Consider the following 15,929-nt stretch of genomic DNA (forward strand, 5'->3'; position numbering starts at 1 on the left):
CATGTCAAATGAAACTCTTGACTTTAATTGTGGTGAAGATGTTTTGTGAGATAGCAATCCAGTAATTTTCTCCCATCCCTTGTGATTGTCACTTATCCACCTGCAGTAATAACCTATAGGTCCGTTTGAGGTGGCTAACGCAACTAAGCACCAGGCAACCCGCCCAGGAAAGAACGACCAATCAGGCACCAGTAGAACCACCTGCCAATCAGCAGGGTCTCCTGACCCATCCTGCATCTCAGAAGGCTCCCCCATCAACCCCAGGAGGACAAGGGACTTTAAAAGTCTCACTTTCCTGTCCAAGCCCTCTCTTCCTGCCCTAAGCCCAATAAAATTCCAATCTGGCTGCGGCTCCTTCAGACAGCTCTGTTGGACTGGAGGGTCTAACACGGGAGCAAATCTCAATAAAACCGTGTTCAGCAGCCTTTTGATCTGCCTCCTTTTGGTCACTGGTGCCTGACCTTAAAATAACCACCAATTATTACTATTATTCTTGTCAACTAAAATCTTAGATCAATTAAAATGAGAAAAAAATAAAAATGTACATTTTTCCCTTATCTTTATGTAAACTTAAGCTTCATTTGTATACTATTTTCTTCTACCTGAAAAACTGTACAAAATATTTTTATGTGCAGAACAGGTCTTCTGGTAATAAACTCTTTCAGATTGTCTCCCTTTGAAAAGCTCTTTATTTCAGTTTCACTTTTACTGATCAATTCTGCTGGACAGGATTCTAGGTTGACAGATTTATTTATTTATTTATTTTTCCCTCCACACTTACAGATTATTCTTGCTGGAATAGCTTCTGTTGATAGTTCCATTGTGATCCTTATTCTTGTTCTTCTCTAGTTAGCATGGTTTATCCCCTCCCTCTACCAGGCTTCATTCAAGATTTTATCTCTGCATTTGGTTAACTGTAGTTTAATGAGAATATTCTTAAATGTGTGTGTGTGTGTGTGTGTGTGTGTGTGTGTGTGTGTGTGAGAGAGAGAGAGAGAGAGAGAGAGAGAGAGAGAATGTGTATATTTTGTATTTAACTCACTTGGCATTCTCAACAAGTTCTGAGTCATTATTGTTTCCAATATTTCCTTTGCCCTATTCTTTCTTCTCTTTATGGAATTCCATTTCTAGACATACTATAACTTTTGATATTTTCCAAGCATTCTTCCTTAACCTATCTGCATTTTTGTTCTTTATTTTTATTTTTGAGTTTCAGTTTGAAAGTTTATATTAACCTATGTTTTAGATCACTAATTCCTTACTATTTTCTTAAAATTTACTAAAGAGCCCTGTCTGTTATTTTATTAGCTGAGGTGGCTAATGCAACATTCCCTGTCAGCTATTATTTAAAAAAATACCTGTGATCAAGCCATTTATAAAGAACAGAAAGTTATTTATTTCCGTTCTGTAGACAAGAAAATCCACATCAAGGTGTCAGCAAGTTGGGTTTCTGTCAAGAGCCTTGTCTGTTCTTCCAAAGCTGCACTTTGTTGCTCTGTCTGCCAGAGAGGAAGAATACTGTGTTCTCATATCACAGAAATGTGGGAAAGTGACAGGGGCCTAGCAAGAATAGGGCAATGTTGACGTAAAAAGCAAAACAAAACAAAAAACCATGCCAACCTAGAATTAGGTGTTCAATACAATTGTCTTGCAAAACTGAATGAGAAATAAAGAACTTTTCAGATGGAGACAAGGAGTTCATTATTCAAAAGCTCTAATCACCCCCTAAAAGTCTCAACATGGAATACTATTTTGCACTGGGCAATAAATATGACCATGAATTTTGGAGGGGTCATACACATTCACACCACAGCAATCCTATCAAAGACATTCGTATCTCTCTTTGAGTGTTTTTGATTTCAGGATTTACTCTTGAATATTGGAAGTAGCTCCCTTTGCTAACATTATCCAACTGGTATTATATGTAGTCAACTTTTTTCATTAGATCCCTTAATATATTAAGAATCATCATTTTAAATTTCTTATCTGCTAAATTCAACAGATGTGTTATTCCTGAGCCTAGTGTTGAGGATGGCTGTGTCTGTCTTTGTTGTTCCTTTAGCACTCGCTATAATTTTTTATTTAAAGCTGTAATTGTTTAAAGGAACTGAGGTAATATATCTAGCATGAGGATTTATGCTAATGTGACCAAGTGTGGACTGTGTTTTACATTTACTATAGCTGTAGGGAGCAAAGGATTTAAATTCTTCTAGTGTGCTTATTTTTGTCTCAGTCTTGGTTTTCAGCTTTCCCTTTGTAAACTACCCCTAAACAGGAGCTTTGTCTCATAGCAGTTTCCTGCACAATCCGCTGCAGTTGAACAGGCTTCCATTGAAGTATTCAGAGGACATGGGAGGAGCCCTGTTCTATAACCTTCTGATGAAATCAGATTTTCAGGGGAATTACGTCTGGGGGACATAGCCTTTTACAAGTATTTCTTGTCCTTTGTTTGGTGTTGAATTGCTTGCTTGCTTTCTGTCTTTCTTTACTGTCTATTTTTCTCTTGTCTCTACTCACTCTCTGGCCACAGCATTCCCTGTCAGTTGCTCTCTCCCATGTTGACTATGTGTTTTTTTTTTTTTTTTCTCCTTGTCAGAAAAGCTGAAGGTGTTGAAGTAAGAAGCAACTTCTTTTCACATTTAAGATACATTTTCAGTACTTTTTTTTTTTTTCCTGAAGAAGAAATGTTCCTCCTGAAGAGCAGGCTTCTGTTAATAAGAAGGATCTTACAGGTTTCCTGACGACCATTTTTCCTCACTCCCTGTCAGGACTGCTAGGACATCATTCTTAGATCCTTGCCATGGGAACCTGGTGGGAGCTGGGACTAAAGTTTTGTCTCAATTCTTATCATTAAAACCAAAAATGACATGATTTTTTTCCCTATGTATATGTTATATGATTTTGTTTCACAATTAGTTTTATACAAGTTTTCACAAACCAGCTTTATTTCCTGTAATGATTATATAATGATTTGATTATTTGGTTAGAATAAAATCACATGTAGGCTTTGCCCTAAACCTATTCATCCTTAATTTATATTATATGGTGTATCACGAAAAAAATTATCTGGAATAAAAAATTGGGGTTGTAAATTCAACCTTGCTCCAGGTTTTAACAATATTTGAATGAATATATTCCTTAAATTTAGTCATTTTGGCCGGGTGTGGTGGCACATGCGCCTGTAATCCCAAAGTGTCTTGGGAGGCTGAGGCAGAAGGATCAGGAGTTCAAAGCCAGCCTCAACAAAAGCAAGGCACCAAGCAACTCAGTAAGACCCTGTTTCTAAATACAAAATAGGGCTAGGGATATAGCTCAGTAGTTAAGTGCCCCTGAATTGAATCCCCAGTACCCCCCAAAAAGTTATTTTGTTTTCATATTTATATTACTTAGATGTTAGAATTTGATTGCATAAAGGAAATAAAATACTTCCTGTGTATAAAATGTAAAGAAAATACACATACTAAAAAAAGAAATAAGCTACACAAAATAGTTGCATTGATAGCAATTAGGCAAGAGAAAGAAAGAAAAAGCTTCTGAGTGACTTAATTGTTCCTGTTGGTAGATGAAGTGATTTTATACATAAAAAACATTAAAGGTTTCATCAAAAATCTGCTACAAATAATAAACCAATTCAGTAAAATTGCAGAATATAGAGTCAACAAACATTGACAGTGTTTTTATATACTAGCAACAAACTACTTGAAAGAGAAATCAAGAAAACACTCCAATTTTTAATAGTTAAGAACATACTTATAAATAATAAACTGAACCAAGAAGGTAGAAGAGGTACATATTGAAAAACTATGAAACATTGATGAAAGAAACTGAAGAAGTTACAAATAAATGGAAGATGGCCCATGGTTATGAAGCAGAAGAATCAATTTGGTTAAAATTTCTATACTACCTAAAGCAATTATCCCACACAATATGCACATTCAATGCAATCCCCATCAAAACCTAAGTGACATTATTTAACAGAAATAGAAAAAAAATTATAAATTCTGTATAGTACCACAAAACAACCCAAATAGCCAAAGCAATTTGGAGCAAAAAGAACAAAGCTTGAGGCATCACACCATCTGTTTGCAAAATCTACCACAATGCTATAGAAATTAAAACAGCATGGTACTGGCATAACAAGAGACATGAACCAATGGAACAGAATAGAGGGTCCAGAAATAAATCCATTCATATGGTCAAGTTATTTTATTGACAAAGTTTCCAGGAACATAAAATTGGGGAAAGGACAATCTCTTCCATGGTAGTTTTGTAAAAACTAGATATCCAAATGTAGAAGAATAAAATCAGAATACTATTTCACATCACATATGAAAACCATCTCAAAATAGATGAAAGATTTAGATATATGACCTTAATCTATGGAGCTACTAGAAGTAAACATAAGGTAAAATCCTCCATGAAATTGCTGTGAACAACGATGTTATTGGATATGATCCCCAATGCACAGAAAACAAAAACAAATGAGATTATATCAAAAGCTGTTGTTTAGCATAGGAAACACTCAACATAGTGAAAAGACAATAGTAGATGCTTTTTTAAAAATGGAAGAAAATATTTTCAAGCCATATAAGATAAGGGTCTTGTATTCAAAATGCATAAGGAATGCAAATAACTCAATAGCCAGAAAGGAAATAATCTAACTGAAAAATAGGAACGGCACCTAAAGAGGCACTTTTCCAAAGAAAATGTTCAAAGACCAACTGATATATAGAAATATGCTCCACATTACTGATCATCAGAGAAATACAAATTAAAATCACAATGACTTCACATCTGGAAGCATGGCTAAGTGTTGGGGGAGATCTGTGAAAAAGCATATTCTTGCATACTGTTGGCAGAAATGTACATTTATATTGCCCTTATGGAAAACAGAATGGAGGTTCATCAAAAAGTTAAAAAAAAAAGCTACCATATTGTTTTAGATTCTTTTCTATTGCTATAACTGAACACCACAGACTGGGTACTTATAAATAACAAAGATTTATTTACCTCCTGATTATGGAGTATTAGAAGTTATTAATGCCATGGGATCAGCATCTCCTTGGCATCTGGTGATGGCCTCCTTACAGCATAATAACAGGGCAAAAGTCATCAGTGGTGAGACAGAGCAAGGCTGCTGTTTTGGGTCATTCTCTTCCTGTAAAACTACTAGTACCATTATGGAAGTCTCATCCTAATGACCTCATCTAATGCTAATTACAGCCCAAAGGTTATGCCTCCAAATACCATTAATAGATGAATCTGGAGATTGAGTTTCTAACATATGAACTTTCAGGGGACACATTAAAACCACAGTCCATATGAATCAACTATCTTATTTCTGGGAATACATCCAAAGGAAATTAGATAGTGATATTGAAGAAATATCTGTACTTTCTTGTCCATTGCAGTATTATTCAAAATATCTAAGACGTATTGTACAGCCTGGTGACTATAGAGTCAAGCTGATTGTCCATCAGTGGATGAGGGGATAAAGTAAAGGTGTTCTATATATGCAATGGAATACTATTGAGCCATTAAAAATTATTTCTTTTGTGACAGTATAGGTGAACCTGGGGTGTTAGGTGACAGTATTTTTCAGGCAATGTAAAACAAATACCATATAATCTTAAAATATGAGGAATCTGGGCTGGGGATGTGGCTCAAGTGTTAGCAAGCTCGCCTGGCATGTGTGCGGCCCCGGTTCGATCCTCAGCACCACATACAAACAATGATGTTGTGTCTGCCAAGAACTAAAAAAATAAATATTAAAAAATTCTCTCTCTCTCTTTAAAAAAATTTAAAAAATATGAGGAACCTACAAATGTCAAATTCAGAAGCAGAGTAGAGTGACAGTTACAATAGTCTGAAGGCTAGAAAGTTTGGGTAGAAATGTTCTAAGAACACAAAGTTTCAGTTAGATTATAGGAAAAATTACAATATATCTATTGTACAGCCTGGTGACTATAGCTAATAGCAATGAATTGAATACTTGAAATCACTTAGATTATACTTTAAGTGTTCTTACTACAATAAAAATCAAGTTATGTGAGGTAATTTCTTTGTTAATCAACTCAATTTAACCATGTTATACTTCATATATGTATATCTGTGTGTGTATATACATATATATTTCAAAACATCAAGTTAAATACTAAAGATATCAAAACTTTTTATCAACTACAATTGAATTTAAAAAGTTTTATAAAATAGTAGAAAAATAATGTATAAGGAATTATTGGGTTCTATTGCAAATATTAAACATATTAAATTAAAAATTAATCAATTCTCTTTACCATAATAACAGACTTCATAAGGAAAACTACCATTTTAATGCATTGCACAAAGTTCAACTTACATTCAATAAAAATGTCAAAATCAAAAGCAACTCTCTATAAAATCTAAAATGAAGAAAATATTCTTAGACTAATAAAAGGCAGCTAACATAATGCCTACTGATTAAAGCCTGAATGCTTATGATCATGAGTAAGGTACATCTTTTTATAACACTTCTATTCAACATTGGTAGAGATCACCTATCCAGTGCAATATTGCAATAAAAAGAATTAAAACTCATACTTTTTTGCAAGAAGAATTTTTTCAAGAAAAATATTTATTTTAAGGAGAAGAATTAAAAACCATATCTGTTCAAAGGACAAAATTTCAGAACAGAAAAAAATTATAATACCAAATGATGTGTGTGTAGAGCATCAGGAATTCTTATTCATTGTTGGTGGAAATGCACTACTTTTAAGAGATTTTGCCATTTTCTTACAAAAATAAAGCTTATAATCTTATAAAACTTTTAGCACATAATCCAGAAATCATGCTTCTTAGTATTTACCCAAATGCAAAGAAAATTTATTTCTACAAACACACAAACACACTAAATCTTATACATGAATAAACTATGGCAGCTTTATTAATACTTATCAATACCTGAAAAAATATACCCTCCAATACATGACTCTAGCATGTTCCTAAATTTATGTAAGAACTATTCTTTAGGGATAAAAATAAATAAACTGCAAACTACAACAGACATAAAAAAAAAACCTTCAAATACATAGTGCTAAGTGAAAGAAGCTAATCTAAAAGGCTGTATAACTGCATGATTCCAACTATATTCAAAAAAAAGAAAGAAAGAAAAGAAAGTAAAACTGTAGGCACAGAAAAATACCAGTGTTTGCTAGTAATGCAAAGGAAGAATGAGTAGGTAGAGCAGAGGGCATTTTTTTAGGGTACGTGTGAAAGTATTTTGTAAGAATCTGTATGGCAAACACATGTCACTATACATTTATAAAAACCTGTAGAATGTACAATATGTAGTGAATCCTAACTTAATTTATGAACTTAATTAATAATATGCCTATCAAGGATGGCTCATCAATTTTAATAAAAGTTGAAACCTAATGCAGATGTTAATAGTAAGAGAAACTGAAAGGAAAATGTGTGTGGAGTTACATAGGCACTTTCTGTACTTTCCACTCATTTTTCCTATAAAGTCAAGACTCTCAAAAATACCCTATTAATTACACACAAAATGGCTTTAAGTGAAAAAAAAATGAATATATTTATGTTAATCAAAACCGAATTATAGTGTTCACTTTAGCTTCATATAGTCTACATAGGAAGACTAAAAATAATGTAGAGTTATCCTTAGTTACAGAGATCACATGATGCAAGGTTAATAATAGTCAATTAAAGACTTATTTAAAGCAATGAACCATTTGGATTTGAAACTTGGAAAGAATATACCATTTACAAGACGGTATCACCAGAAAAAGATTAATTTTGGTATATATCTCACAAAATATATAAAGGAACTGTGCAGGGGAAATTAAAACACTGGTGAAGAAATAAAAGTGATGTCAATATCTGGAGCAATTTATGTCATGGCTTGAAAGTCTAAATTCTCTCCAAAGTGATCTATGGATGTAAAATAGTTTCATTCAAAATCAGAGCAATCATTTTGTATATAATGAGAAGGTAACTCTAAAATTTATAAAAAACTAGAAAGGACAAAAAGTTCTAGAAAATAATTTTGATAAAACAACAAAATAAGATGAGTCAATCTACATGATTCCGTCTTCCTCTGAAACCAAAGCCCACACAACAATGTGATTTTAATGAAAGACAGTGATGTGGAGATATCTATATTTACACACTCACACACATACACACACACACTCACAAAAAGACTCGTAGAAGATTGATTACAGCAGTTTTATGGATAATTGCCCCAAACAGAAATTTCAAAAAGCAATCATCAATAGTTAAAAGGAAATGTCAACTTTAGTCCATATATGAAAGAGAACACTATTGAACAATAAAAATAAACAAACCTTAGAATCATACAATAAAATGCATTTTGTTAAGTGAAATAGGTCAGAATCAGAAATCTACAGTTTTTTATTAGTTCATTTATATGATGTTCTTGAAATGGCAAAAGTTTAGGGAAAGAAAGTAGGTCAGTGGTTGCCAATAGCTGTGGGAAGGATGAGGGATTAATGATGAAAGAGCCCGCACAAGGGAATTGAAGAGTGATAGGTTCATTCTATATGGTACTGTGATGGTTAATACCTGATGGCTTTTATCACATCTAAACCCTAGTACACCACAAAGAGGAAACCAGAGTGTGCACAAATTTAAAGAAATATGGGAAGGTGGACAGCTTAGGCTGGATTTTTGTCAGAAATCAGTGTGGAATGCAGATTGCTACAAATGAATCAAACTCTATTACAAATATGTGACTTCAGCCACATTGAAGCGGATACAAAAAAAAAAAGGAGCTCACCAAAATATGATTTTAAACAGTGTTTCAACTGTGTATTTAAGGTTAAAAACTAGAGAAGTAAGCACATGCCCAATAGACTAATAGATACTTTTTTCCTACAATGAGAGAAAAACAAATTTTCAAAGAGGAGAATACAATAACTAAGGAGAAGTTAGAAGCCTGTACTTCTGTTTTAGATATCACAATAAGCTTATATTTATCATAATCTTTTTGGGTCCAGAGGGTGCCATGCACCCTTTTATTTCATTTGTATGCATGTATGAGATCATGCTTCCAATACTTTTGAGTGTGCACAACAACAGATTTATGATGAACAGGTTCATTGTAGTCTTAAAGTATAGAGAAAATCTAAAACAATGCAAATATCCAACAGGAGAGAAATGACTAAACAATATAGGCACACACATGCGGTTGAACATTATACAGTTATTAAATTAATGCTCTATATTATCTGACTTGATGCATTATTACCAAGATATATTACTAAGTTAAAAAGCAAAGTACAGTAAAGTTTCCTTCAATGTTTATATTTAAAAATAGATAAATAGGGCACAAAGCGACTCTGTAAATCCTTTTAGAAGACATTACTTTCTTAAGTAAAACTTGATCAAAGTGATTAAGTCATTATTTTAGATATAATCTGTCCTTCATTATTTGTGCTTAAGTAGATTTTCATATCCTTTTGGTCTAATATGTAGGGTAGAGATCTTACAAGAACATAGAAGTTAGCCAATTTTTCTCTGAAAGTTCAAAATTCAGAGACAACAGAGTATAGAGAATATAGAAATAGGAAAACAAAAGCAATGGATTTCTCCTTCTATCTCTATATTATCACATAAATTTAATATTATTTTCTATATGCATCTCATTCTTAACCCATCAAATTACCTTGCTCAATTTTAGCTAATTGCCATCTTCAGTTTCCTTAATAAAAGTTTTCATCATTTTGATGACCATGAGACGAATGTTTATAATCATCAAACTTCTCAGGTGTCAGTGGCTTGAAATTGCAGTTGAATTTGTAATAACTCCCTCTGGTAATATTTTCAAATTTCATTGATGGAAGAATATGGATTTGGAATATAGGTATGAATGCATCAGTCCCCATGTTCCTATAAACATTCCTACATTTCTCTTTTTCCCCTCTCAGACCCTCATATTTTCTTTTGTTTTTATGAAAACAGTTTTAATATAGAGGCTTATGAGTTGGAATCAAATTTATTTGCTATAGAAGGAAGAGAAGTAAGAGAAAAATATACAACTGTTATTTGTCGTGATAATTTACGATCTATCAATTCAATTCCAGTTCAGACCTTCAGGCACATACTTTTGTCAGCATCATAGTTTACCTTTCTTTCACCCATTTGTAATTTATTTCTCGCATAGCCCAGAAGCCACTTGTAATTTACAGTCACTAGTCCACTAAACAGACTGGAATCACTATTCTAGCTTTTTCAACACCAAAATGTTTATGTTTATATTTATACTCTAATAATTTCTAACTAATTAAAATGTGTTCTTTCATTTGTTAATCTTATCTGAAAATTCAACATATTTTCTATACATTGCTAGGTGCTGGAATAGCAGGGGGGAGAGGGGAATGGCAAAGCAGAATAAAAAAAGCGAGATACCATGATATCATGTCATCATCTCTGTCTTTGTTAATATTCCAGTCTGAACCACAGGTGACAAATTGGAATCTGAGGATGAGAATTCTTCTTGAAGATACATTCAGTTGGACTTTCAATCGGTCCTCATGATCCCCTTGAAGGAAGGCTTTGAGTTCATTTTGAGAGAACGCCATGCATTCATCATTTAGATGCTATTGTGTCTACTATTCCTGTTTCAGTTCCACCACCTGTCCAATTCAGTGATTATATGAATAAAATCTGTGTGGCCTTAGTTATTTGAGTTTATGATAGTGCTCACCTGGAAGATAAAAAAAATCCAAATGAATAATAACTTAATGAAAAATACCAGCTATTATGAATATCTCAGAGGAAAAGTCACTGATTCTATGAAGATGTTAACAGATATGTCAGTGATGATCTCTCTCAGTTTGAGATAGTCTATCCCTATATTTGAAAATAACATCTGAGATTTCCTGGGAAGATTGGGACATTGAAATAGAGCAATGGAAACTGAGTAACATGTGAAAATTCTTCTTATTCAAAGATTCTAAAAGTGTGATCTATGAACCTATCAAAGGTCCCTGAGATACTTTCAAGGTATCTGTAATGTCAAAATCATTGTTTTGCTATGCTAACAATTGCACTGATTTGGTAAAAATAAATAGTGAAAAAGATTGCTCGTACCTTAGCATAAATCAAGACAGGGTACTTAGTTGTACTTGTAGGAATTTTATTCTTCACCATCATTCACTTGTTGAAAATTAAAATGCCTGTTTCGCTTATGAATGTCCTTAGTAAAGAAGTAAATATTAAAATTTTTATTATACATGATGCTTCAGTGCTTTTTTTATTATTTAGGGTGAGAAGCCAGAACTACTTTGAAGTAGGTCTATGGAAAGTACAAAGTTTTTGGGAAGGAGTGTATATGCTTGATCATTTCTGTTTGGAGTGAAAATTGCTACACTTTTCATGGAATAACATTTGGAATCAACAAATATGGCAAAAATAGTATAGAGAGGGCTGGTGAGTGAGGGATCATAGATGACATTTATGCTAAAGATTGTGCTTCTTAACATGGGAATAAATATAAGCTACTTGAGGTAAAGATATAGAAGAAATTTGTGATATTATATTAAATAATTTTACTTTAAATGAGTTATTTCAAGTTTAAATTGTATTTTAGTAATGTCGCTGAATCCCACTGTGATTCTTTTCCAAATTTTCTTCCTCATTTCATTAGCTAAAGGTAGCTGTGACATTTGATGACCACATGTTCCCCACATGACTTCCTCTATTCAAATACTGATAATCATCTCCTCTGTATCTCACTCAGTAAAAATGAATGCATCAGTTGTATGAAGGCAATCTTTCATAATATGGAGAATAAAATACTGAGTCAAAGAGATTATCTCTATCATCCTTTAGAGGTGAATGTGCAGACCTAATTGCATGTTTTAGTTTCAGATTTAAAACCTAGATATACTGTCTGCTACTTTAGCAATATTGATACCTAAGATATTTATTAAAATATTGTTTTTCATTCCAATGATTTTAAATTCAAATTAACACCACTATTTATGACCCAGCACTGAGAGCTCATTTTAAACTATAGTTTTAAAATTAATTCTAAGACTAAAATATCTTTTCCTTTGGAACAACTTTACTTTAGATGCCATTTATAGCCTTGGGCTCTCAGAACACTGGGAGATAGATGATGCCTGACCAGGCTACCTAAATAGAGAGAATTCCCTATCAAAGACATTTACCCACATCAAAATTCTAGAAGGTCACTTTATTTTTTTTTCTTAGGCAATTTCAGTCAACAACTAGAGGAAACCATCTTCAGTCCTCCAGGCAAGTTGAGATAAAATTCTTCTTCGTCGCCATCAATTATTATTATTGACTGCTATTCTTAACTTTCTGTTGAAATTTCTTGAAGGTTTTATTTTGCTCATCTAATGACATTTCTTACTAAAATGGGTTGCCTGACCCTGAAAGCATTCCTCTAATGTTTTGCTCAAAGAAGTCATGTGCAATCTTCAAATAAGTGTCCATTTTATGTCTAGATAAAAGATTAAAAGAACAACACATTTGGACATATATAGTGTCTACCACTTTGAGGCTGAGAGTGACATTTATAAGGGACAGCAAGTTCAGATTTTGATTACATCTTCCCATTACGCTTTTCATCCACTCAAAGACAAACACAGATTTTAATTTCTTAATCATGCAGCTTTCCACATAAGTCCTAAATGATCACACTTTCTGTGTTCTATGAGTTCATAATATGATACATCATAAAATTATAGCCAATAAAATATTCTGTTTTGTAGTTTTATAATAGAGATATTTTTTGCTCTACATAAACCTTTAAGGTACCCTATCTTTGGTGTAGCCAGGTTTTCAATTTTTCAGTTTCTAGTACATTTGGAATCTCTGGAAACAGAGGCAGCCAAGAATTTTTCAATCCTTAGAATCATAGATTGATGAAAATTGCTAGAGGGGAAAAAAAAAAACAGTACCATTTATACAACCAATAATGTATCAGGTCGATCAGACAAAAAAAACAATGTATTGAGGGAATGTATAGCAGCATAAAATTAGTAAGCATATTTTGGGTTTTAAAAATATGGCTTTAATATCACATTATAATATTTAATACACTTTTCCTTAATTTAAAGATATGTATTTAGGAATAATTGACAGTTGTAAAATATCTGGCTAAAATTCTCTTCTATAACAAATTTCCACTCTGGGAGACAAAAGTAAAGGAAAATAAAAGATTATATGTATTTAATCAGATTCACTGTATCTGAAAAATGAAAACAGCAAAGTACAATTAGAATAACAATGCTAAAACTTAAGTTGAATCCATAAAATGCTCACACAATCAGTCAAACTTGCCTGTGATTTGTAAGACATGTGTTTTGTAAGACTACAGAGACTGGGACAGTCTTTAACTCATAGCTGCATTGGTTGTTTGATTAATTGTAGTGAAAATTAAGTACAAAATGATCTTCGATTTAAACTTATTGTCATTTTGGAAATATAGAGTCCTTCTGAAATTTGTATTATATCATATATTGTGTTTCTCAGACCTAATATTTTTTTCTAATAGAAGAATCTTTTTCCATCCATAGCAAGCTGAAAAATTGGAAAATTTCTCACTTTTTTTTTGTTTGTTTCTTTCACACTGTGGCTCTGCAGCTCTAACCATAGAGGTGGCATTTCTTTTTCCTCCCCCTAAATCTGGTATGTCCCTTTGACTTTTTCTTTTTTCCTGATAGAAGATCTCAGAAGTAACTGATTATGTTCCATTTCTAAGCCTGTATTCTTCTGCTCTTTCTCTTTGGATTCTGGAACTATCCTGACGAAGAATGAGAGATTATAAGGACCAGAACCACCTTATCTAGCCACTGAAGACAGATTAATCAAAACTGGTCAAGCCAACACTCAGCTGATGGGCATTTGACAATAGATGAATAAGAAAATCCAGGTACAACTAAAAAAAAAAAAAAAACTATTGTACTCAACCCAGCATAAATTGGCAAATCATAGAATCAAAAGCTAAATAAATCATTAGCCACTATTCTTTGGGGTGCTGTATTATGCAACATCAACCAGCTTATTCAACAGCCCTTTGTCATGTAAACATAAGTACCACAATGCTCTGCAAATCACTTTTTAATCACTAACACTGATTATCTCTTCATTTCACCTTGAGGCAAATATGTAAGAAGTTATATGCTGTTTGAAAGTTTGCAAGTTATTATCACATTCTTTTTGGATTTTTATAACACTTTTATTTTTACAAGAAGCTTATATGTACAGAACAATGTTCAAATTATATTGTTCAGCATGAAATGGAAGATTATTCCACTACCTTAGAAATAAATAAACCATTACTCATTTTATACAAATTATTAAGTGAACAATATATTTCCCTATGAATATTCAAGAGTTTGTATTTCTTGCATATTTATCATAAATTATTATTAGTTATATAATTTAACTTTGCTTACTTATAAATATAATATGAAAACAAATGATATAAATTTAACAAAGCTATTAAAAATTTAAATATTGCAATTGATGTACACTTTGTTCAAGTATTAAATAACTAAGTTCTAAATGCTATATTGTCTAAGAATAAAATGGAGTAGGAGAGAGTTCATCAAAATATAACTTTAGATATTGGCTATTATTTTACTAATTCATAGAACCTTGGAAAAATTTTATAAAAAAAAATTTTATAAAAAAAAATTTTATCCAAAAAACCTTGATAAAGTAAACTTTAATAACTGAAAGAAATGGCTCTTGTTCTGAAAACTTGGATTTGTCTACTATAACTTATTTTAATTACATGGATCTTATATAGAACTCACATTTATTTTTCTATGTAATATAAACTATATTTGTTATTTTTACCAATAAAAGCTTCTTATTGTTGAATATAGATACATAAGTACTGGGTTGTAGGCATACTTGTGTATAGTTATTGAGTTTCTCTGCACAAGTTTGAAAGAATGTGATATATTATACTTACAAAAGTTCTCTTTAAAATTGCATAAAAACACTGAGCCTCATACAATTCCTATAAAAATAACTTAATATGGCATTATGCTCACAAATTCTTTCTGTTGTATAGCATGGAAAAATTTAATGGACTTAAATAATATGGAGAGACATTTCCTTGTTTATTTCTGTTTCAACTATCATAAAATTCCTTTCCTAGATTCTCTTTGAGCAGAGAAGTTTCATGGTGTATGCTTGTTGTATTGTTTACCTTTCAAACATTTTCCTGATTTATAATGTGTATTTCAGTTTGTGGAATATTTATTGTCACAATATGGTGCTTGGTTTAGCATGACAAGGGAAATTATAGCATAGAATTTTTGTTCTGCTATGAAACATGAAATTTATACATTTATCTTGTTTTGCAAGAAACTTAAACTCATTTATAATCTTGTGTTGAAAATCATTCCATCTAACTGTTGCATATAATGAATTATAATATATGAGTAGAGTGGTAAGAGGCATTAATTGAGAAATATCAAAATATTTATTTTAATATGAATAATTCTAGAAATTTTATATCAGATATATCATTGATAAAAGTTTGTATTCTATTATTTAGAATTATTACTGATTTTTATTTTATAATATATATTTAAGAATAATGATTAGGGCTGGGGATGTGGCTCAAGTGGTAGCGCACTCTCCTGGCATGTGTGTGGCCCGGGTTCGATCCTCAGCACCACATACAAACAAAGATGTTGTGTCTGCTGAAAACTAAAAAATAAATATTAAAAAAATTCTCTCTCTCTCTCTCTCTCTCTCAAAAAATAATGATTAATGTAGGGATTTATATATAAAATATGTGACCAGTAGTACTCTCCCCTGTATATACTAAATAAGTTTCTGAGATTATTGATCGTAATAATTAAATAAAATTAAATACTTATAACTAAGTAGAAAAGACTTGGAAATTGCAATTGTAA

This window comes from Marmota marmota, unplaced genomic scaffold (assembly GCF_001458135.2).
Source record: "Marmota marmota marmota unplaced genomic scaffold, marMar, whole genome shotgun sequence".
In the NCBI taxonomy this organism is placed as follows: Eukaryota; Metazoa; Chordata; class Mammalia; order Rodentia; family Sciuridae; genus Marmota; species Marmota marmota.